At 40.7% G+C, this 24,504-nt stretch overlaps 1 pseudogene; it reads right to left on the minus strand.

Annotated features, from left to right (window-relative positions):
• Positions 1-6,457: 6,457 nt before the first annotated feature.
• The window catches only part of LOC134334787 (NACHT, LRR and PYD domains-containing protein 12-like), a 47,482-nt pseudogene continuing 29,435 nt past the window's right edge, over positions 6,458-24,504 (minus strand).

A 24,504-nucleotide genomic window follows, 5' to 3' on the forward strand; every position in this document is an offset into this window, starting at 1 on the left:
CCAGACGTATTGCAGTGCAATTGCTTTCATCTTCACAATGCCAGGGTGCCCGCTGTGGATTTCTTTAAGCACGGCAGCTCTGAGCTTCGCGGGTGTAACCACTCTAGTGCCCCACAGCACACACCCCTGCTCCACAGAGAGTTCATCATGCCTTTTGTGGTATCCTTTCAGTTCTTCATGAATTTCTTTTGGCCACCCTTCCATGATGAATCTGTGCAGCCTTGAGAGCTCGGTGTCAGTTCTCGTTACCTTGGCAATCTGCTTTGCGGTCAGCGGCACGCCTTCTAGGTGTTCACATATCAGTGCGTCGACGTAGGCGAAGATTGTCTCTGTTCCAGCATCTTTGGTCTCTGATAGCGGCACACGAGACAACCCGTCAGCATTGCCATGACGGTAAACAATGTGGTAGTTGTATGCCGACAGTACGATGGCCCACCTCTGGATCCGGGCTGCTGCCATTGTAGGAAGTCCTTTATGTTCTCCGAACAAAGTCAGTAATGGCCTATGGTCTGTGACCAGGTTGAATTGACGTCCCCAGAGGTATTGGTGAAACTTCTTAACACCATATATGAGGCTTAGGGCCTCTTTCTCAATTTGCGAATACTTCTTCTCTGCTGGAGAGAGAGTACGCGAAGCATAAGCAATTGGATGCTCTTTTCCATCTGATGTTGTGTGTTGGATTACGGCTCCAATGCCATAGGCTGAAGCGTCACATGCAAGGGTCAACAGCAGGCTCTGATCATAGTGCACTAACACTTTGTCACTTGTCAGGAGTTCTTTACATTTGTTAAATGCATCTTGTTCAGCTTTCTTCCATTTCCATGTGACTTGCTCTTTCAGCAGACCGTAAAGCGGCGCTAGCACAGTACTTTGCTGTGGCACGAAACGGCCATAGTAGTTAACTAGACCTAGGAAAGCCCGTAGCTCTTTCACATTTGTAGGTGTGGGTGCATCATGTATTGCTCTCACCTTGTTTTTGGATGGGTGCACCCCCTTTTCGTCCAGGACATGGCCCAGGTACTCAATTTGGGTCTTTCCGAACTCGCACTTTGACCTTTTCACTCGCAGGCCGTTCTCTTGCAAGTGTTGCAGGACTCTGTCGAGGTTCTTCAGATGCTCTGCCTCATCTCTATTCATTATGAGCAGATCATCAAGGTAAACAACCACGCTCAGGTCCTTCATCAGACTCTCCATCACTCTCTGGAAGATGCTAACAGCAGAGTTAATGCCAAAGCAAAGACGATTATACACAAACAAGCCCTTGTGAGTGTTAATTGTTGTGTATTTTTTTTAATCCTCGTCAAGGAGCACTTGTTGGTAAGCTGAGGCTAGGTCGATTTTCGAAAACAACTTGCCACCACTCAGCGTTGCCAACACTTCTTCAATGCGTGGCAGTGGGTATATGTCCGTGTTGGTTGCCTGGTTCACTGTTACCTTGTAATCGCCGCACAAGCGAATCTTGCCATCCCTCTTGACCACAGGAACGACAGGAGCGGCCCATTCACTGTGCTTCACAGGACTGATGATGTTTTCTTTTTCCAGTCGCTGTAATTCATCTTCCACTCGTTCCTTCATTGCAAATGGCAAAGGGCGGCTTTTGTAGAAACTTGGGCGTGGCGTCTGGCTTGACAGAAATTGTGGCTTTAATTTCCTTTAATGTTCCCAACTCCTCTTTGAAAACTTCACTGTATTTTTCTAACACCTCAGGTATTGATTTGGGTGCTGAGGGCTGTTTTGCATTTTCACTGATCATTTTAATTGTTTTCCAGTCCAACTTGATGCTTTCAAGCCAGTTCCTACCACAAAGTGCAGGTCCATTGCCTTTCACTACAATTAATGGTAAGTCAGCAGTTTGATCTCCATAGGTAACTTTTGCCACGAATTGCCCTTTTATTGGAATTACCTGGCCAGTGTAGGTCTTCAGCGTGACGTTGCTGCCCCCTAGTGGCACATCCGCGAACGACTCTCTATACATCGCCTCCGATATTATGCTGACTGCAGCCCCCGTATCTATGTCCATTGGAACATTCCTCCGGTTTACGGCGAAGTTCGCTTTGAATGCCTGTTTGTCTGTTTCATTTACACAGAACACTTCCTCCTCCTCTTCTGCTATCACATAACTTGCCACTTTTTGCCAAGTCTTATTTTGCCTTCCTTTCTTCTCTCTTGCGGCAGGCTGGCTACCTCTGCATGCTTTCTGTATATGACCGACTTTATCACATTTGTGGCATTTGGCAGTTTTAAAGTAGCATTCACTTGGGCTATGATTTTTTCCTTTGCATCTATAGCACGCTGTCTGCGCTGATGGAGAAGGCTTTTGTCTTTCATCTACCTTGTGCACAGAAGAGGTAGACGGTGCCTCGCTTTGTCTTAGCTGCCGCGTGTCACGGTGGGCTGCTTCCATGTTAAGCGCGATCTCCAGGGCTCTGGTAAACGTTAGCACATCCGTGGAAAGCAACTTGCGTTGGCACGCTTCATCACGAATTCCACTGACAAACCCGTCTCGCAGAGCCTCGTCCAGCCTATCCCCGAAGTCACATCTTGCAGCTAGCTGTTTCAGATCAGCAGCAAACTGAGCTACCATTGCATCGTTCCTCTGCACACATCGTCGGAATCTGAAACGCTCGGCTATGACCAGTGGTTTAGGTTCATAGTAATTTGACAGAATTTCCACGATTTCATCAAAAGTCTTATCCCTAGGTTTGAGAGGTTGAACTAAATTTCGTAGCAGTCCGTACGTAGAAGCACCAACAGAGCTTAGCAGAGTAGCTACCTGTTTTTCATCCTCGACATCGTGTGCTTCAAAAAAAAGTTCCATTCGCTCGATGTAAGCTGTCCATTGTTCGTTTTCTGGATTAAACTCGTCCGGTTTGCGAAGTTGGCCATCTTCACTGCTCACTACAGTCACCTTTTACCTCGTCGCCAATTATGTGGTGTATTAATGATGAGACGGCTGCACGCATTTAACCACATTTACTGAAGCACTTGCATAAACAATATTACAACATGCCAACCGGGGCTCGTCTTCTGGCGCGTCTTCTCTGGACATGCGCATATCACATAGAACATATAAAACTACGGAAAGCCCATAAGCTCAATATACCACAGTTCCTGTCAGACGGGTGCGTTGTTTTCCCAACAACAAACCATGGATCACCAAGGACCTGAAGGAATAGTTGAATAAAAAAAGCAGGCCTTCAGACTAAAGGACAAAGAGCTGCTAAAGGGTGTGCAGAAGGAACTAAAGGTGAAACTGAGGGAGAATAAGGAGGCCTACAAAAGGAAACTGGAGGGGAAACTACAACAAAATAATACAAAAGAAGTCTGGACTGGAATGAAACAGATTACTGGCCTGAAGACGAAGCAACAAACTGCAGGGGGTAGTTTGGACACAGCAAATGAGCTGAATGTATTCTTTAACAGGTTCAGCACAACACCATCCTCCTCCATCAATGGCAGGAACACCCACCACCACCACTCCCTCACAGCCTCCACTTCTTATGCACAATGACTCACACCTCGTCACCCCACAGCCTTGTTCTTCTGACGACGATCCATTGCAGACTGACGACAGGCATTCACCCCACCTCACTACACAGACTTCTTCTGACGACCCATCGCTGGAGAACCCACAGACTGACGACAGCCATTCACCCCACCTCACTACACATACTTCTTCTGACGACCCATTGCTGGAGGACCCACAGTTTGACGACAGCCGTTCACCCCACCTTACTTCACAGCCTTCTTCTGACGACCCATCGCTGGAGAACCCACAGTCTGACGACAGCCATTCACCCCACCTTACTCTACAACCTTCTTCTGACGACCCATTACAGGAGGACCCACATTCCCCCCTGGAGGTGACAACGAGCCAGGTGAGGAGACAGCTGGAGAGACTCAAACTGGGCAAAGCTGCTGGACCGGATGGAATCAGCACGAGAGTACTGAGGGTCTGCACCACTCAGCTATGTGGAATTCTCCAGCATCTCTTCAACCTAAGCCTTAAACAAAAACAGGTCCAGTGATGTGGAAAACATCTGGCCTGGTTCCTAAGAAGTCACATACTTCCTCACTAAATGACTTCAGACCAGTGGCCCTCACATCCCATGTCATGAAGGTCCTGGAAAGACTAGTGCTGGCACACCTAAGACCTCAGGTCAGCACCTTCCTAGACCCTCTGCAGTTTGCTTACCAACAGCAGGTAGGCATGGATGATTACTTACTGCAGAGGGCTCATTCCCATCTGGACCAGAACAACACCACAGTAAGAATCACCTTCTTTGACTTCTCCAGTGCATTCAATACAATCCAACCTTACATGCTGGGGGAGAAGGACATGATCGACTGGGTCTTGGACTACCTGTCTGGAAGACCCCCAGTATGTGCAACTTGGGACCTACCAGTCTGATCGCCTGGTCAGTAACATCGGAGCACCACAGGGAACTGTGCTCTCCCCCTTCCTCTTCACCCTGTACACCACCGACTTCCAGTACAGGTCAGACCTCTGCCACCTTCAGAAGAAATTACTCCTAATAATATCCTTCTATCAGCATGGACTCATAGACTGTTTATGAAGACTATACTACACATCTGTTCATATTTACTGGAATGAACACTTCACAACAGTTCAGTATATTACATATTACATTATCTCATCTAACAATATTTACTGCAAGGATACTTCTAACGTTTTTATATTACATACTACATTTTTATTCTATTTATTTAATTACATAGTGTGCACTTTACTTACTTTAATACTTGTGTACTTTAGTACTTTTGCTTTAATGTATCTTGAGCTGCTGTAATAACTGACTTTCCCTATGGGATTAATAAATCTATCTATCCATCCATCCATCTACTCCCAGGATCTAGTCATCTCTCTTGATGACTCCCAAATCAGACCATCTGATAAGGTAAGAAGCCTTGATGTCATCCTGAATAACCAACTGACCTTCTCTCCTAATGTAGCCAACATGACAAGAGCGTGCTGAGTCCAGGGTGCAGCCCAGGACAGAACTCGCCTTTCTGATCAATTTGTCCAGCTTCTTCCTGTCTACTATAGCAATGCTGCTACTCCAGCAGACAACTCTGCCAAATTATGTCATATTTACCAACATTCCTCAGAAACCCAAAAATCTGCTTGTGTACAAGACCATCCCTGACCCATAAGAAAGTAACTCCTTCATAGAGGCACAGATGATTTGTCAGTTTCTCTTAATTGCACCTGTAGCTCATAGCTCGTGAACGTTAATTTGCTTCCCCTGTATGCTTGAACAGCTGAGTCTCACACCGTGTTCAAAAGATGATTAATGATCCACCACTAAGCACATACTTTCAAATGTAACTAACCTGCACTTACTAATCTTTTTTATCATTTTTGATATCAAGATTTAAAAAGTGTTGTACCCATACGTTTTTAATAGTGGTTTAGTAGATTTGTGTATTAATAATCACTAAAGCAGCAGTTCTATACGTTGCTCTGAATAAGAGCATCTGCTAAATGCCGTAAATGTAAATTACTACATTACACACATCACCCAACCTTAATGATTTATCTTGATTTGAATAACTTTCACTATATTAAATATATCTGGACACAGTTCTCTGTCTGGTAAAAACAATCGCAGTGCCTCATGCCTCATTACCACTTGTATGTTTAAATGTCAAACATTTAAATGTTTGAGATTTAATCAGTTGGGCACTGTGGAACATGAAAGAGTCATTCCCCAACTGTTTCCAATAAGTTGAAAGCGTTTGCTTTATTTTAAATACTTGAGTGTGTCAATCAGTGTGAAAAAACCCCTCAATAATAGATAATAAACTCAAGAATAGGTGTTTGTATACCTTCAGCCATATACGTAGTGTAGATCTACCCTAAAAGTGTAAATATACTTTTGACTTCACCTGTAACAATTTGTATGATATATTTTATCAAACTAGTGTTACACAGTTAATGACAAAGTTTAATTCTTCAGTAGTATTTACTTTCTAGAATACTGTATGTGGTAAAACTTGAATAAGCTACTGGAGGAGATAGAATTGGTCACATTATTTATATTTGTTTAAAAAACAGAAATAAATGACACTTCATACAAGATTTAAAGTGCAATAAAGTTAAAAAGAGTGTAAAGATGATATGCCTGGTAGAAACCAAAGAGAGAAATGGGTTCAACATAAGACACATAATTTATACTCTCTATTGATGCACTTGTCTAATCTAGCCCTTCTAGAACATTCTAGAAGTGCTAGTTATGTGTTAATCACATACACTAACAACTACTAAACATAATTAAGTCTAAAACAGACACTTATAATGATGAAAACAGTCAAAACCCTTACTCATCATGAAAAGCTCATGTGACAGTACCGCGCCCAGAAATTCATAGAGCAGGCCAGATGGGAGCACTAAAAACCTTGGGCTGGCACACCAAAACCAAAAGCTATAAATGACTTGTTGTTTGTTTGTTTATTAGGATTTTAACGTCATGTTTTACACTTTTGGTTACATTCATGACAGGAAACGGTAGTTTATCTTCACACAAGGTTCTTCAGTTCACAAGGTTATATCAAACACAGTCATTGACAATTTAGTGTGTCCAATTTACCTCACTTGCATGTTTTTGGACTGTGGGAGGAAACCGGAGCACCCGGAGTAAACCCACGCAGACACGGGGAGAACATGCAAACTCCACACAGAAAGGACCCAGACCGCCCCACCTGGGGATCGAACCCAGGACCTTCTTGCTGTGAGGCAACAGTGCTACCCACTTAGCCACCGTGCCGCCCAAATGAATTGTTGTAGTATATAGACTAGTTAATACCTTTATCATTACAAGAGTTAGTGATATAGTTACGGCATACTCCTGTTCTTATTTTACAGATAATGTTACTAATTATCTGATGTGTATAGACTAATACGGTACAATTAACATTTAACTGTACAAAACCTAATGGCTATTACAACAACAATCCTGTTTTATTGTGTTATGTATCTGTATGTACATGTTAGTTAATTTATTGTTTTTTTAATAAGCTAGGTACACCATTCTTTAAAAATATAAATCTACAGCTTTATACAGAGTACAGAGTAAATATGTTACATTTACATAAACTGTTGTGAATGTTTACATACTTGATTCAAATGAACAGTAGCTGATGGAATATAACAGATAGAAGCAAATCATGCAGCATATTATGCATATGCGAGTCAGTTCTCCTAGATGTGGCAACTGGAGGGGCAGTACTTGTGCAGGGGTGGCTATAGTCCCCCTTTGACTGTGCCCCTGATGTGGTAGCAAATATTTTCTTTATACTCTATATTCTCTATATAGACGATTTGCCTTTTTTCAGAGTACAATGTTGTTTTAATCAGCATCCCCTGTTGCACTCACATTGACTCACAAGGGAACTTTAGGCACATTGGCTAGTATTTATGAGTCCAGCTCTCTCCTAAGTTCTAGCTCTTTGGATATCAGATATTATATAATGTTTAGTATTTAGGCTGTTCTGAGTAAATGAGGTGAGGAAGGTGCAGGAATGTCACTCTGTATCTCCAGTGTTTGATGAGACACTTTGGTGAACTTTGATGAACATTTGGTCTCCATTCCAGCTGTCATCAGTTCATTCATGAGGTTTAGATCCTGTACAGTCTGATTTAACCATCCTCGTCTTCATCCTCATCTTCATCCTCATCTCTATACTTGTCTTCATCTGAGTCTTTATCTCTATACACTGATGGCAGTCTGAAAGAAATTAAATGACTAATAATAATGAACTGAATTACCGTACAGTTGTGGGTATACAATTACTGACTGTTCCCCAATTTATCAATAAAAAAGGGACCCCCATAGGACCAAATAATGTTGGGGGGAGGGGTAATTCATTCTCAGCACTGTGATGATACTAACATGGTTGAAGACATGGTACTGTTTGTTGTTCTGGTAGAAGTGTAGCAGGTACAGAAGTGTTGTTGGGATTTAAAAAACCTGTTTAAACTTACTTGCCACATACCCTATTAGCACTGGTTGTTTGTGTACAATTCGAGACTAAATTAGCTGTGAGTAAAATGTCTTTTCAGTGCTTTGGCAATATTGTAACAGCTGTATTGCAAATAAAGCTCATTAAATTAAACAGAACTGACTAGAACTTATTTTCATGCACAGTCTGTTAATCTTCACTCATTTATCAGTGAACACTGGGGTAACAGAACACTGTTGGCTTTATATTATAATTGGAGCCGAATTCTTCTCACACAACTGACAGTGAGGCACTCAAATTACTGGACTAGTGAAGGTTGCCGGTTCAATCACCACTACTGCCAAGTTGCCACTGTTGGGCCCCTAACAAGGCCCTTAACCCTTAATTGCTTGCCTTGTATTTATTCATAACTGTAAGTTGCTTTGGATAAGTGTCTGCTAAATGCTGTGAATGCAAATGGGTGTCAGTGTCACTGCAGTGCTGAGAATGATCCAAAACCTAAATTACATCTGGTTAGTGGAGGTCCTGTGGGGTCCCTTTTTATTATTAAAATGTTCAGAGCAACAAATGGGCACAATCAGTGATTGTATACCCACAAATTTTGTCTGTATTGTGGATGTATATTATAAATTAATCAGTAAATGTATGCATCAGATATGTGCTCAATCTGATGTACCAAAACATTTGGACTAATGTGCATTAGGATAAACTAAATGAACTGAAGTTTGAGAGGAAAGTCATGACTGAACTCGTCTCACATCCTAACTGCCTATACACTGATGAGCCATAACACAGGCAGCTGTACTGAGTACCCACCAACAGTGGTCCAAGGAGAGACAGGCCATGAACCACAGGCATGTTGTGGGGTGGCCACGACTAATTGATGCCAGAGGACATGTGCTGTGTATGAGGCTGTTGCAGGTTAGTCAATGTGGCCACACTAACTTCTGTCCACCATTAAAAACATCTACAATGAGCATGTAGGCATCAGAACTGTACAGTGCAATGTAAGAAGGTCGACACGTCCGATAAATCCTGTTTTCTCCATTATGTGGATGGTTGGGCATGTATGCACTGTTTACCTGCAGAAGAAATGCCTCAGGATCACTGATGGTCTGTAACGCGTTACTTAGTAATGCGTTACTCTAATCTGATCACATTTTTCAGTAACGAGTAATCTAACGCGTTACTATTTCCAATCCAGTAATCAGATTAAAGTTACTTATCCAAGTTACTGTGCGTTACTATTTTTGTCATTTTCCTTAGTGAAAAGATATTTTTGCTTTCTTCTTGGCAGGGGCGGAGCCAGGGGGTGGCCAGTGGTTGCCATGGCCACCATAAAGTAATCTTCGGCCACCCCCTGGCCCCCCACCACCGTTTTGCCGGCAATTTTTTTGCGGAAGCATTTCTGCACGCAGGAGCAGCGCACCTCAGATGAGTAGTTCTTCACCAAAACAGTGCAGTAATACACTCAACATAAATGTCAACCACCCACACCATTACAGAAGTAGTAGTACTATTACTACTATTACTATTTAGTAGTATTCGTGGCGCACTACGAGTAAAAGCGCCAGCTTCTCTGCGCATTCCAGTGTTGCCAGATTGGGCGATTATCTGCCAAATTGGGCGGATTTTGTTGGAAAACAATTTAATAGCAGGTAAATAACACTTCTATTTAAAAGAAAATCTTCCGTTTTAAGAAGCTCCAGCATTGTAGAAGGCTATTAAAAGTAAAGTCAATTTTCAATGCTGATTTAGCGTAATAGTGTTGGTCAGTCTGTATCATATTCTTGAAAGAAAATTAAAATTTGTTTTCCATGCATTCACACTAGCATGTTCTGGGATTCAATTGAGTCTCATCAGTACACACAAGTTGGCAGCCAAATGACTAATATAAGCAATATAACTAATAAAGTAACTTGTAATCCAACTTAGTTACTTTTAAAATCAAGTAATCCATAAAGTAACTAAGTTACTTTTTAAAGGAGTAATCAGTAATCAGATTACTTTTTCAAGGTAACTATGCCATCACTGCTCAGGATGCACTGTAGGACATCCCACAGAAGTTGAAAGACCAGCTGGTAATGGCCTGGTACCACTACCTTCAGAGGTCTTGTGGAGTCCATGTGTTAGCGTAAATGTTTAGACAGAATATTATGTGTGTTTAATGCTAAGGCTGATCAGTGTATATACTCATTATTCAACTCTTTCCATTGTGAAAAATCTGAGCTTTCAAGACCTCCCTGTTTCCTCCAAAGCTCCTAAACCTTCATGTTTTGTTATTGAAAATAAAGAAATAAAACATAAATAAATAAATAAGGAGACAGGGTGGCTGCCCAGCACAAGGCAGAAGCCATCCTGAACTCCAACCTAAAATTGTCAGTGTTCCCTTCCCTCCCTCTACAGTCTCAGTCTTCATTCACTATTATTAAGATGTGGCCTGCACTGCAAACATGGAAATGAACCCTCAACTCTCCCTTGTAGCTACAACTGCCCCCAGTCTTATATACATTTTGGAGTGTTTCTGTGAGAATTTGTGCGCATTTAATTTCAGCATCTGTATGGTCAGACACTGATTTGTTTTTGGACAGCAAGCCCTGGTTCACAAACCAATCTTTCCATTCATCCTTTAAAAGTGTTTAGCTGTTTATGGAGCTTGTTTGTATACAGGAACACAGTCATGCTGGAACAAGAAAAGACGTGTGTGTGAATCTCAGAGAGATGATCTTACCCCTGTATCTTCAGTTTACAGTGAGGATTCTCCAGTACAGCAGAGAGAAGCTTCACTCTTGAATCTCCCAGTTTATTATAAGACAGATCCAGATCTCTCAGGTGTGAGGGGTTTGATCTCAGAGCTGAAGCCAGAGCAGCACAACCTTCATCTGATACACCACAATCACCCAACCTGCAGAGAGAACAACGATAAACTCTTCACTTTCTCAGTTCAGCTCACACACAGTTCATTCATTCATTCATTCATTTATTTATGTATTTGTTTATTTAGTAATTCATTTAGTCATTCACTCATTAACAGTAAGTGCTTCATCCTGGTCCTGATCCACCACAACGCAGAGCTAAATTTAGAACACACAACAAAATAATCCATTCATTTTTTTCCTGCAAATGCTACATGAGCATCATGGTGCACACCAACCACCTTAAGAACAACTTCTTCCCACAGGCCATCAGGATTTTTAACAACAGAGATTATAAGAACACACAGAGAAAAGCACACATATGCTTTCACATTTAATTTCTGATACACACTTTGCATACCTCAGGACTCGTCTCATTTTTTACTGAGAGCAGATCATGTGTGAATCTCAGAGAGATGATCTTACCCCAGTATCTCCAGTTTACAGTGAGGATTCTCCAGTACAGCAGAGAGAAGCTTCACTCCTGAATCTCCTAGTTTATTCTGAAACAGATTCAGCTTTCTCAGGTGTGAGGGGTTTGATCTCAGAGCTGAAGCCAGAGCAGCACAACCTTCATCTGATACACCACAACTACTCAACCTGCAGAGAGATCAATGATAAACTCTTCACTCTCTCAGTTCAGCGCACACACACATTAATTACATTTACATTTTTGGCATTTAGCAGACGCCTTTATCCAAAGCGACTTACAGTACAGTTACAGTATACAGTCTGAGCAACTGAGGGTTAAGGGCCTTACTCAAGGGCCCAACAGCAGCAACCTAGCAGTGGTGGGGCTTGAACCAGCAACCTTTGGATTACTAGTCCTGTGCCTTAACCACTAGGCTACGGCTTGCCCTTATTAAAAGTTAATTACTTATTCGTTAATTAATTCATTCCTGATTCATTAATTCATCACTGTTTCATTCATTCGTTCATCCTGGTCCTGATCCATGGAAGATGATGTTCACAGAGGACATGTGATTTGTAGAGAGAATAATGTGAATGGCGTAGTGCAGTGGTGTCAAATTCATTTTTTACCGAGGGCCACATCTGCATTATGATGACCCTCAAAGGGCTGATTGTAACGTATCCTGCTGTGATTGCAGTCTGTCTTTTAAGTCTTGGACAATTTGTTGTTCTTTGAGGAAAATTTTTGTGTTTGGTGTCAAAATGCCAAATTTATTCTGTATATTTATAATGCATATCTACATTTATATTGTACTCCTTTACCACAGACACGCCTCATAACACAAGAGACGTACCGTTTTTTCTTCATGAAGCACAAACTTGTTTTCACTTTCCCATCTTTCATTAAATTTCCTCCTTATGCTTCAATTTTCTCTTCTTGAACATTTTGGGATTATTTGAGATCATCTAGTGGCGGGATGTGTCACTTTGCAGGTCACAAAATCAGCATGCATTGTGGGAGATGCAGTTTATGTAGGATTTTACAGTGTATTTTAAGACAGTTGCCTCGCTAAGAGTTTCTTCCCTTTTCTCAGCTAAACAGACAGACAGAAACTCCCTCCAAAATACAGTTACAGTGGGGCCAAAAAGTATTTAGTCAGCCACTGATTGTGCAAGTTCTCCTACTTAGAAAGATGAGAGAGGTCTGTAATTTTCATCTTAGGTACACTTCAACTATGAGAGACAAAATGAGAAAAAAAATCCAGGAAATCACATTGTAGGATTTTTAAAGAATTTATTTGTAAATTATGGTGGAAAATGAGTATTTGGTCAATAACAAAAGTTCAACTCAATACTTTGTAACATAACCTTTGTTTGCAATGACAGAGGTCAAACGTTTCCTGTAAGTCTTCACCAGGTTTGCACACACTGTAGCTGGTATTTTGGCCCATTCCTCCATGCAGATCTCCTCTAGAGCAGTGATGTTTTGGGGCTGTCGCTGGGCAACACGGACTTTCAACTCCCTCCACAAATTTTCTATGGGGTTGAGGTCTGGAGACTGGCTAGGCCACTCCAGGACCTTGAAATGCTTTTTACGGAGCCACTCCGTCATTGCCCGAGCGGTGTGTTTGGGATCATTGTCATGCTGGAAGACCCAGCCACGTTCCATCTTCAATGCTCTCACTGATGGAAGGAGGTTTTGGCTTAAAATCTCACGATACATGGCCCTGTTCATTCTTCCCTTAACACGGATCAGTCGTCCTGTCCCCTTTGCAGAAAAACAGCCCCAAAGCATGATGTTTCCACCCCCATGCTTCACAGTAGGTATGGTGTTCTTGGGATGCAACTCAGCATTCTTCTTCCTCCAAACACGACGAGTTGAGTTTTTACCAAAAAGTTTCATCTGACCACATGATATTCTCCCAATCCTCTTCTGGATCATCCATATGCTCTCTGGCAAACTTCAGACGGGCCTGGACATGTACTGGCTTAAGCAGGGGGACACGCCTGGCACTGCAGGATTTGAGTCCCTCTCGGCGTAGTGTGTTACTGATGGTAGCCTTTGTTACTTTGGTCCCAGCTCTCTGCAGGTCATTCATCAGGCCCCTCCGTGTAGTTCTGGGATTTTTGCTCACCGTTCTCATGATCATTTTGACCCCACGGGATGAGATCTTGCGTGGGGCCCCAGATCGAGGGAGATTATCAATGGTCTTGTATGTCTTCCATTTTCTTACAATTGCTCCCACAGTTGATTTATTCACACCAACCTGCTTGCCTATTGTCGATTCACTCTTCCCAGCCTGGTGCAGGTCTATAATTTTCTTCCTGGTGTCCTTCGACAGCTCTTTGGTCTTGGCCATGGTTGAGTTTGGAGTCTGACTGTTTGAGGCTGTGGACAGGTGTCTTTTATACAGATAACGAGGTCAAACAGGTGCCATTAATACAGGTAATAAGTGGAGGACAGAAGAGCTTCTTAAAGAAGAAGTTACCAGTCTGTGAGAGCCAGAAATCTTGCTTGTTTGTGGGTGACCAAATACTTATTTTCCACCATAATTTACAACAAAATTCTTTAAAAATCCTACGATGTGATTTCCTGGATTTTTTTTTCTCATTTTGTCTCTCATAGCTCAAGTGTACCTATGATGAAAATTACAGACCTCTCTCATCTTTCTAAGTAGGAGAACCTGCACAATCAGTGGCTGACTAAATACTTTTTGGCCCCATTGATGTCAGTTTTATTTGCTTCCCAACTGTGTGATACACTGTGTGCATCAGAATGGATTAAAACTAAGAAATACAAACAATTTTGCAGCAGCGTTTGATACGGTCGATCATAACATTTTACTGGATAGGCTAGAAAATACAGTAGGTGTTAAAGGACTCGCACTCTCTTGGTTTCATTCATATTTGACTGACCGCTCGCAATTTGTTTATGTAAATAATAAATGCTCAGAAACTACAAAAGTAAAGTGTAATGTTCCAGGGGTCGGTACTGGGACCCCTATTATTTACACTCTATATGCTTCCACTAGGTGAAATTATTCATAAACATGGCATAAAATTTCACTGCTATGCAGATAACACACAGCTGTATATATCAGCCAAACCAAATGATACTGACACAATCAGTAAGATAGAAGTAAATGACTTTGAGTAAATGAGATTGTGTAAATGACATAAAAAACTGGATGTCGTGTAACTTTCTTTTACTTAATTCAGATAAAACTGAGGTTCTACTTGTTGGCTCTAAAGCTGCAAGAGACAAGTTGTCTAACCTGGTGCTAAACCTAAACACTTTCTCTGTTACTCCCAGCCCACATGTAAAAAACTTTGGTGTCACAATAGATTCAGATCTTTCCTTTGATACACACGTTAATAACATTACTAGAGTTGCTTTCTATCATTTGCGTAATATTTCTAAAATAAGAAATATACTATCTGCTAATGACACCGAAAAACTGATCCATGCGTTTATAACTTCTGGGTTAGATTATTGTAATGCTCTTCTAACTGGATGCTCTGGTAGATCCATAAACAAACTCCAGTTAGTTCAAAATGCAGCAGCTCGAGTGCTAACTAGAACTAGAAAATTTGATCATATTACTCCTGTTCTATCTTCTCTACACTGGCTGCCAGTTAAATTCCGCATTGATTACAAAATACTTTTACTAACCTACAAAGCGCTAAATGGTTTGGCTCCACAGTATCTGAGTGAACTTATTAATCACTACAATCCAGCGCGTCCACTTCGTTCACAAGATGCAGGGTTACTTATAGTTCCTAGAATTAAAAAGACCACAGCTGGTAGAAGAGCATTTTCTTACAAAGCTCCACAACTTTGGAATAATCTTCCTGCCTCTGTTCGGGATTCAGACACAGTCTCAATGTTGAAGTCTAGACTGAAAACATATTTATTTTCTCAGGCTTTTGATTAGTATAGACAAAGGCGCAGAGCTTGGGGGTTCTTGGTCATAGAAACTTGTGGTGATCAGGGATGTTGGGTTGCTGTCGTTCTGCCTCTCTTGTCCGATCGCTCTGGGTTGGGTAGGAGAGGTGGGCGCTGATGTCCTATGAAAGCCTTCATGATCTTGTTACCTGCTCGCTCTCCCTTTTAGTTATGCTGTAATAATTAGGGCTGCCGGAGTCTAAAACTCTCTGTAAAACTGTTTTACTCAACTAGCATTGTACATTATTAACTACATTCTTTGTTGTTTTACTCCAAGGGCATTCTAATGGAAACCTGTTCACCCACCGAGGTTAAGGATTAAAGTCGAGACTGAGACCTGGGCTAGACCTGTCCAAGAGCATTCTGATGGGAACCTGTTTACCCGCCAAGGTTAAGGATTAAAGTCGAGACTGCCGTGGCGACGACACTGCTCCTGCCGGATGTGACGGGTCTGGAGTAATTTCCACCAAGAATGACAAGAAATCACTACAGACTTCATTGAAGACTAGAGCGAATAACAACTATTATTTATTTATTTATTTATCTATTTATTACCAGTTATAACTTTTAGATCATTTAATTATGTGTTTATATGCTTTGTGTAAATCGTGTATTTATTTAAAGTTTCCTCCAGACCACCCAAGAAGGATGGGCCCTGCTGAGTCTGGTTCCTCTCAAGGTTTCTTCCTGTAATTTTCAGGGAGTTTTTCCTTGCCACAGTCGCCCTTGGCTTGCTCAACAGGGGTTTTTGTATCTGTTGGTCATGGATTTTGTAAAGTTGCATTGAGACAATGTCTATTGTAAAAAGCGCTATATAAATAAAGTTGACTTGACTTGACTTCTACTTACAGACGATGCTTCTGTATTGGATTGCAAGAGAATTAAACTTCTATTTATTATTTTTTACGCTACTGACTTTACCCCGCGTTCTTTTGCCACTAAAACGTGAAAGTGACACGGCTTCTTAGCAAAGGTCAAAGTTAGTTCTCATGACTGTGATGTCAACGGTTGCTGCCTAAATGTGCAGGTGTCCCATTAAATTATAAGTACAGGAGTGTGTCAGGAGTGATTTGTGATAGGAGGGTATGTGATAGGAGAGTGAAAGGCAAAGTTTACATGACAGTAGTGACACCTGCTGGTATGTTGGATGGTTTGGAGGTGGTGGCACTGACTAAAAGAATGAGAGTAATAATATCAGGAGAAATGTGCTGAAGATGGAGCCGCCAGGTAAAAGGAGAAGAGAAAGGCCGAAGAAGGTTTCTGGATGCTGTGAGGGTGTACATGTAGATGTATATACTTTATTTACATTGTTAATTGTTTATTATACTTTATTTAAATTTGTACTTTATATTGTATGTAAATGTGTTGCACAAGAATTTAATTATATTTAGATGCTCACAGGACAGATTGGATTTATCATCCCTCATTAGGAGCTTCATTAGAGACACAGCAGAACAATAATTCCAGGTAAGACATGAGATTATTAATAACACTGCTGATGTGCAGGTAGGGTTTGATTATTATTTAGCTCCTGTAATAGCTGGTAGGATCAAGTTCAGAGCTTTGATGCTACAATTACTGCCACACAGTTAGTGTTTATTATGGTGTGTGTGTGTGTGTGTGTGTGTTATTAGTGTTACATTCAATCTATACAATAGAAAAACATGATTTAATAAAGTGTAAATGTAAGTAAACAGTGTTGAGAACATTGATATACTGATATGGGATTAGATTTTGGGTATCTGCTTTTATTCTAAAACAAACATTATTACTTTATACGGAATATATTGTATCAAGTGTAATAAGTAAATAAATAAATAAATATAATATATGTATGAATTACACGTAAAAATGAGCACAAACAGCTCAGTACATTTAATCCACAGTGATGAATAAATGAGATAAGAGTGAAATGATCTTCATCGTCAGGATCTTGATGCTAAATTTAAATCCTGTTTCAGTCTCACTATTAGAAAATATTTCTTACTGAGGAGTAGATCATGTGTGAATCTCAGAGAGATGATCTTACCACAGTGTCTCCAGTTTACAGTGAGGATTCTCCAGTCCAGCACAGAGAAGCTTCATTCCTGAATCTCCTAGTTTATTATTAGACAGATCCAGATCTCTCAGGTGTGAGGGGTTTGATCTCAGAGCTGAAGCCAGAGCAGCACAACCTTCATCTGATACATCACACTTATACAACCTGCAGAGAGAACAATGATACACTCATTACTCTCTTAGTTCAGCTTACACAGTTCATTCATTCATTCACTCATCCATTCATTCCTTTATTACTCATTCATTCATTCATTCATTCACTCATTCATTCACTGTAAGTCTTTCATCCTGGTCCTGATCCACCACAACGCAGAGCTAAATTTAGAACTCACAAATAATTTATTCATTCATTTCCATTCCGTTCTACATGAGCATCATGGTGCAAACCAACCACCTTAAGAACAGCTTCTTCCCACAGGCTGTCAGGATTCTTAACCACAGAGACTAATAGAACACACACACATTCTGATGAAAGCATTATTACTGCATACAATAAATTCTCTCATACAAAATAGGTGTGTGGAATTAAATCTTTTGTTCATTATTTGTTTATACTGAGGAGCAGATCATGTGTGAATCTCAGAGAAATGATCTTACCCCAGTTTCTCCAGTTTACAGTGAGGATTTTCCAGTACAGCACAGAGAAGCTTCACTCCTGAATCTCCTAATTTATTATTAGACAGACCCAGATCTCTCAGGTGTGAGGGGTTTGATCTCAGAGCTGAAGTCAGAGCAGCACAACCTTCATCTGATACACCACAATTTCTCAACCTGCAGAGAGAACAACGATAAACTCTTCACTCTCTCAGTTCAGCTCACACAGTTCATTCATTCATTCCTACATTTGGCAATTAATTAATTCATTTATTCATTCACAATAAATGCTTCATATTGCTCCTGATCCACCACGATGCAGAGCTCATTTTAGAACACACAACTAATTCATTCATGCATTTTCTGCAAATGCTTCATAGCATCATGGCACACACCAACCACCTCACCACTCTTTCATACTCAACTAACTTCTAAATTAATTTAATTAATTTAATTTCTAAATTGTAGCTTTTTAAACAGTTTTCATATCTCAGGACTCATCTAACCACCATAACACACTTTATTACAACCCCAAATCAGAAAAAGTTGGGACAGTATGGAAAAGGCAAATAAAATAAAAACACAGAGTTTCTTACATTTACTGTAACTTTTATTTGATGTCAGACAGGATGAACCTGAGATATTTCATGTTTTATCTGCTCAACTTCATTTCATTTATTAATAAACATTCATTCCTGCATTACAGGCCTGCAACACATTCCAAAAAAAGTTTGGACAGGGGCAATTTATGGCTAGTAATGAGGTGAAAAAACTAAATAATGATTTTAAACAGGTGATGTGAACAGGTGATTGTAATCATGGTTTGGAACAAAAGCAGCATCCAGGAAAGGCTGAGAGTCTCTGATGAGTAAAGATGATCAGAGGATCCAGTTTGTCAATAAATGTGTGAGAAAATGATTGAAATAATTATAAACAATAAACCTTAAAGAAAGATTGCAAGGAATTTGCATATTTCTCCCTCTACAGTGCAAAATATCATTAAACCATTCAAGGAATCAGGAGGAATTTTAGTGCGTAAAGGACAAGGGCGCAAGCTTAAGCTGAACACTCATGATCTTCCATCCCTCAGACGGCATCACGAACCTCCACTCAACAATAGCTGATATAACCACATGGGTGAGGGATTAGTTTATCAAACCTTTATCAAGCACTACAAAACAGAGTTACTGCATAAATGATACTTAAAACTTTACTGTGCAAAAAAGAAGCCTTATGTTAACCATGTCCAAAAGCGGCATCGAATTCTCTGGGCTCTGAGGCATCTAGGATGGACCATCACACAGTAGAAACGTGTATTGTGGTCAGATGAATAAGCATTCCAGGTCTTTTTTTTGGAAAAAATGGATGCCGTGTGCTCCGGACCAAAGACGAAAAGGACCATCCAGACTGTTATCAGCAACAAGTCCAAAAGCCAGAGTGTGTCATAGTAAGGGTTTTTTTTAGTACCAGGGTCTGTCATGGTATGGGACTTGGCAAAGGTCATTAACCCTTCTGTGCTGGCAGCATTAATGCAGAAAAGTACATTGAGATCTTAGAGCAACATATGCTGCCTCCAAGACATCACCTTTTTCTGGGATGTTGATGCATTTTTCAACAAGACAAAGAAAACTACATGCTGCACACATTACAAAGGCATGGCTGTGGAAGAAAGGGGTACGGGTACTGGACTGGCCTGCCTGCAGTCCTGATCTGTCCCCAATAGAGAATGTGTGGAGAATTGTTAAATGAAAAATGAGACAACGACAACCCCGTACTGTTGCACATCTTAAGACGTGTTTGCAGGAAGAACAAGACAAAATAAAAGCTGAAACACTAAATCACTTGGTCTCCTTGGTCTTTTAAACCGGTGAAAAAAATGATAACATTACAAAGTGGTAAATGCTTTACTGTCCTAGCTTTTTTGGAATGTGTTGCAGACCTGAAATGCAGGAATGAATGTTTATTAATAAATGAAATCAAGTTGCGCAGATAAAACATGAAATATCTCAGGTTCATCCTGTCTGACATCAAATAAAAGTCAAAGTAAATGTAAGAAACTGTGTTTTCATTTTATTTGCATTTTCCATACTGTCCCAACTTTTTATGATATGGGGTTGTAGATGCTCACAGGACAAATTTGATTTATCATCCCTCATTAGGAGCTTCATTAGACACACAGTGTGTGTGTGTATGTGTGTGTGTTAAATCTTTTGTTCATTATTTGTTTATACTGAGGAGCAGATCATGTGTGAATCTCAGAGAGATGATCTTACCCCAGTTTCTCCAGTTTACAGTGAGGATTCTCCAGTACAGCAGAGAGAAGCTTCACTCCTGAATCTCCTAATTTATTATGAGATAATAAATCAGATCTCTCATGTGTGAGGGGTTTGATCTCAGAGCTGAAGCCAGAGCAGCACAACCTTCATCTGATACACCACAATTATTCAACCTGCAGAGAGAACAATGATACACTCATCACTGTCTCAGTTTAGCTCACACAGTTTATTAATTCATTCATCATTCAGGGCTAGGCAGGTTTACTTGTATAGCACCTTTCATACACAGTGGCAATAAGGAAATATTTACATAAGGAAAAATTAAAAGCATTAAAACATTCCTGATATCCAGAACATCAAAAAGGCTTTTTGCAAAAATAGTTACAATTAAGTGAACGTGGAATAAAAATAAAGAATAAAAGAATTTTAAAATGAATATAAAACAGCTTGTCGAAGCTACAGTGCAGTAATAATAGAGTGCAAAATGTAGAGCTCAATCAAAGACAGAAGAAAAGAGAAAAGTGTTTAACCTGGATTTAAACATTTCTACATTTGAGGAACATCTAATATCTCCTGGCAGTCTGTTCCATTTATATGCAGCGTAAGAGCTAAATGCTGCTTCACCATGTTTAGTCTTGACTCTGGGCTGAGTCCATGGATCTAGGAGATCTACTGGGTTTATATTCTCAAAACATATCTGAGATCTATTCTGAACCTAAACCATTCCGTGATTTATAGCAGAGGTGGGCAAACTTTTTGGGTCAAGGGCCAGACTGAGTTTTAAAATTTGACAGATGGGCCTGGCCAGTAGCAGATTGTGGTGAACTAATATAAATTATCAATCAAAGAATGAAATGTCTGTGTGTATATATGATAGACTCAACTTTATCAAAGGTCGGTAGTGTTTGGAGTGCGCAAACGAGTGAAATCAACTAAAATGCAGGGTACTGAAGAAAAAAGGTGAAATGAATGCAGGTTCTAAAATAGGGCTGTGAGATATAACTAAAAACTCATATGTGTTAATATTTTGTACTATTATAAGGCTGTATAGTACTATTATAATAATGTATAATATACACACACACACACACACACACATATATATATATATATATATATACAGTGTATCACAAAAGTGAGTACACCCCTCACATTTCTGCAAATATTTTATTATATCTTTTCATGGGACAACACTATAGAAATAAAACTTGGATATAACTTAGAGTAGTCAGTGTACAACTTGTATAGCAGTGTAGATTTACTGTCTTCTGAAAATAACTCAACACACAGCCATTAATGTCTAAATGGCTGGCAACATAAGTGAGTACACCCCACAGTGAACATGTCCAAATTGTGCCCAAAGTGTCAATATTTTGTGTGACCACCATTATTATCCAGCACTGCCTTAACCCTCCTGGGCATGGAATTCACCAGAGCTGCACAGGTTGCTACTGGAATCCTCTTCCACTTCTCCATGATGACATCACGGAGCTGGTGGATGTTAGACACCTTGAACTCCTCCACCTTCCACTTGAGGATGCGCCACAGGTGCTCAATTGGGTTTAGTCCATCACCTTTACCTTCAGCTTCCTCAGCAAGGCAGTTGTCATCTTGGAGGTTGTGTTTGGGGTCGTTATCCTGTTGGAAAACAGTTTTCGAAGGGAGGGGATCATGCTCTGTTTCAGAATGTCACAGTACATGTTGGAATTCATGTTTCCCTCAATGAACCGCAGCTCCCCAGTGCCAGCAACACTCATGCAGCCCAAGACCATGATGCTACCACCACCATGCTTGACTGTAGGCAAGATACAGTTGTCTTGGTACTTCTCACCAGGGCGCTGCCACACATGCTGGACACCATCTGAGCCAAACAAGTGTATCTTGGTCTCGTCAGACCACAGGGCATTCCAGTAATCCATGTTCTTGGACTGCTTGTTTTCAGCAAACTGTTTGCTGGCTTTCTTGTGCGTCAGCTTCCTTCTGGGATGACGACCATGCAGACCGAGTTGATGCAGTGTGCGGCGTATGGTCTGAGCACTGACAGGCTGACCTCCCACGTCTTCAACCTCTGCAGCAATGCTGGCAGCACTCATGTGTCTATTTTTTAAAGCCAACCTCTGGATATGACGCCGAACACGTGGACTCAACTTCTTTGGTCGACCCTGGCGAAGCCTGTTCCGAGTGGAACCTGTCCTGGAAAACCGCTGTATGACCTTGGCCACCATGCTGTAGCTCAGTTTCAGGGTGTTAGCAATCTTCTTATAGCCCAGGCCATCTTTGTGGAGAGCAACAATTCTATTTCTCACATCCTCAGAGAGTTCTTTGCCATGAGGTGCCATGTTGAATATCCAGTGGCCAGTATGAGAGAATTGTACCCAAAACACCAAATTTAACAGCCCTGCTGCCCATTTACACCTGGGACCTTGACACATGACACCAGGGAGGGACAACGACACATTTGGGCACAATTTGGACATGTTCACTGTGGGGTGTACTCACTTATGTTGCCAGCTATTTAGACATTAATGGCTGTGTGTTGAGTTATTTTCAGAAGACAGTAAATCTACACTGCTATACAAGTTGTACACTGACTACTCTAAGTTATATCCAAGTTTCATGTCTATAGTGTCGTCCCATGAAAAGATATAATGAAATATTTGCAGAAATGTGAGGGGTGTACTCACTTTTGTGATACACTGTATATATGTACACATATATACAGTGGTGCTTGTAAGTTTGTGAAGCCTTTAGAAAACATCATCAGATTTTCACACAAGTAGATAAAGAGAACCCAGTTAAACAAATGAGACAAAAACATTGTACTTGGTCATTTATTTATTGAGGAAAATGATCCAATATTACATATACCCCCCTTTGCAGCAATAACTGCAACTAAACGTTTCTGGTAACTGTTGATCAGTCCTGCACACTGGCTTGGAGGAATTTTAGCCCATTCCTTCGTACAGAACAGCTTCAACTCTGGGATGTTGGTGGGTTTCCTCACATTAACTGCTCGCTTCAGGTCCTTCCACAACATTTCGATTGGATTAAGGTCAGGACTTTGACTTGGCCATTCCAGAACATTAAATTTATTCTTCTTTAACCATTCTTTGTAGAACGACTTGTGTGCTTAGGGTCGTTGTCTTGCTGCATGACCCACCTTCTCTTGAGATTCAGTTCATGGACAGATGTCCTGACATTTTCCTTTAGAATTCTCTGATATCATTCAGAATTCATTGTTCCATCAATGATGGCAAGCCGTCCTGGCCCAGATGCAGCAAAACAGGCCCAAACCATGATACTACCACCACCATGTTTCACAGATGGGATAAGGTTCTTATGCTGGAATGCAGTGTTTTCCTTTCTCCAAACATAACTCTTTTCATTTAAACCAGAAAGTTCTATTTTGGTCTCATCCATCCACAAAACATTCTTCCAATAGCCTTCTGGCTTGTCCACATGATCTGTAGTAAACTGCAGACAAGCAGCACTGTTCTTTTTGGAGAGCAGTGGCTTTCTCCTTGCAACCCTGCCATGCACAACATTGTTGTTCAGTGTTCTCCTGATGGTGGACTCATGAACATTAACATTAGCCAATGTGAGAGAGGCCTTCAGTTGCTTAGAAGTTACCCTGGGGTCCTTTGTGACCTCGCCGACTATTACACGCCTTGCCCTTGGAGGGATCTTTGTTGGTCGACCACTCCTGGGGAGGGTAACAATGGTCTTGAATTTCCTCCACTTGTACACAATCTGTCTGACTGTGGATTGGTGGAGTCCAAACTCTTTAGAGATGGTTTTGTAACCTTTTCCAGCCTGATGAGCATCAACAACTCTTTTTCTGAGGTCCTCAGAAATCTTCTTTGTTCATGCCATGATACACTACCACAAACATGTGTTGTGAAGAGCAGACTTTGATAGATCCATGTTCTTTAAATAAAACAGGGTGCCCACTCACACCTGATTGTCATCCCATTGATTAAAAACACCTGACTCTAATTTCACCTTCAAATTAACTGCTAATCCTAGAGGTTCACATACTTTTGCAACTCACAAATATGTAATATTGGATCATTTTCCTCAATAAATAAATGACCAAGTATAATATTTTTGTCTCTTTTGTTTAACTGGGTTCTCTTTATCTACTTTTAGGACTTGTGTGAAAATCTGATGATGTTTTAGGTCATATTTATGCAGAAATATAGAAAATTCTAAAGGGTTCACAAACTTTCAAGCACCACTGTATATGTACATTTTGACAATATCAAACAAACCAGCAGAATCTCACAATCATTCATGCTGTGAGTTTTACTTAATAAATAAA

The sequence above is a fragment of the Trichomycterus rosablanca genome, chromosome 2, assembly GCF_030014385.1.
Source record: "Trichomycterus rosablanca isolate fTriRos1 chromosome 2, fTriRos1.hap1, whole genome shotgun sequence".
NCBI classification, from domain to species: Eukaryota; Metazoa; Chordata; class Actinopteri; order Siluriformes; family Trichomycteridae; genus Trichomycterus; species Trichomycterus rosablanca.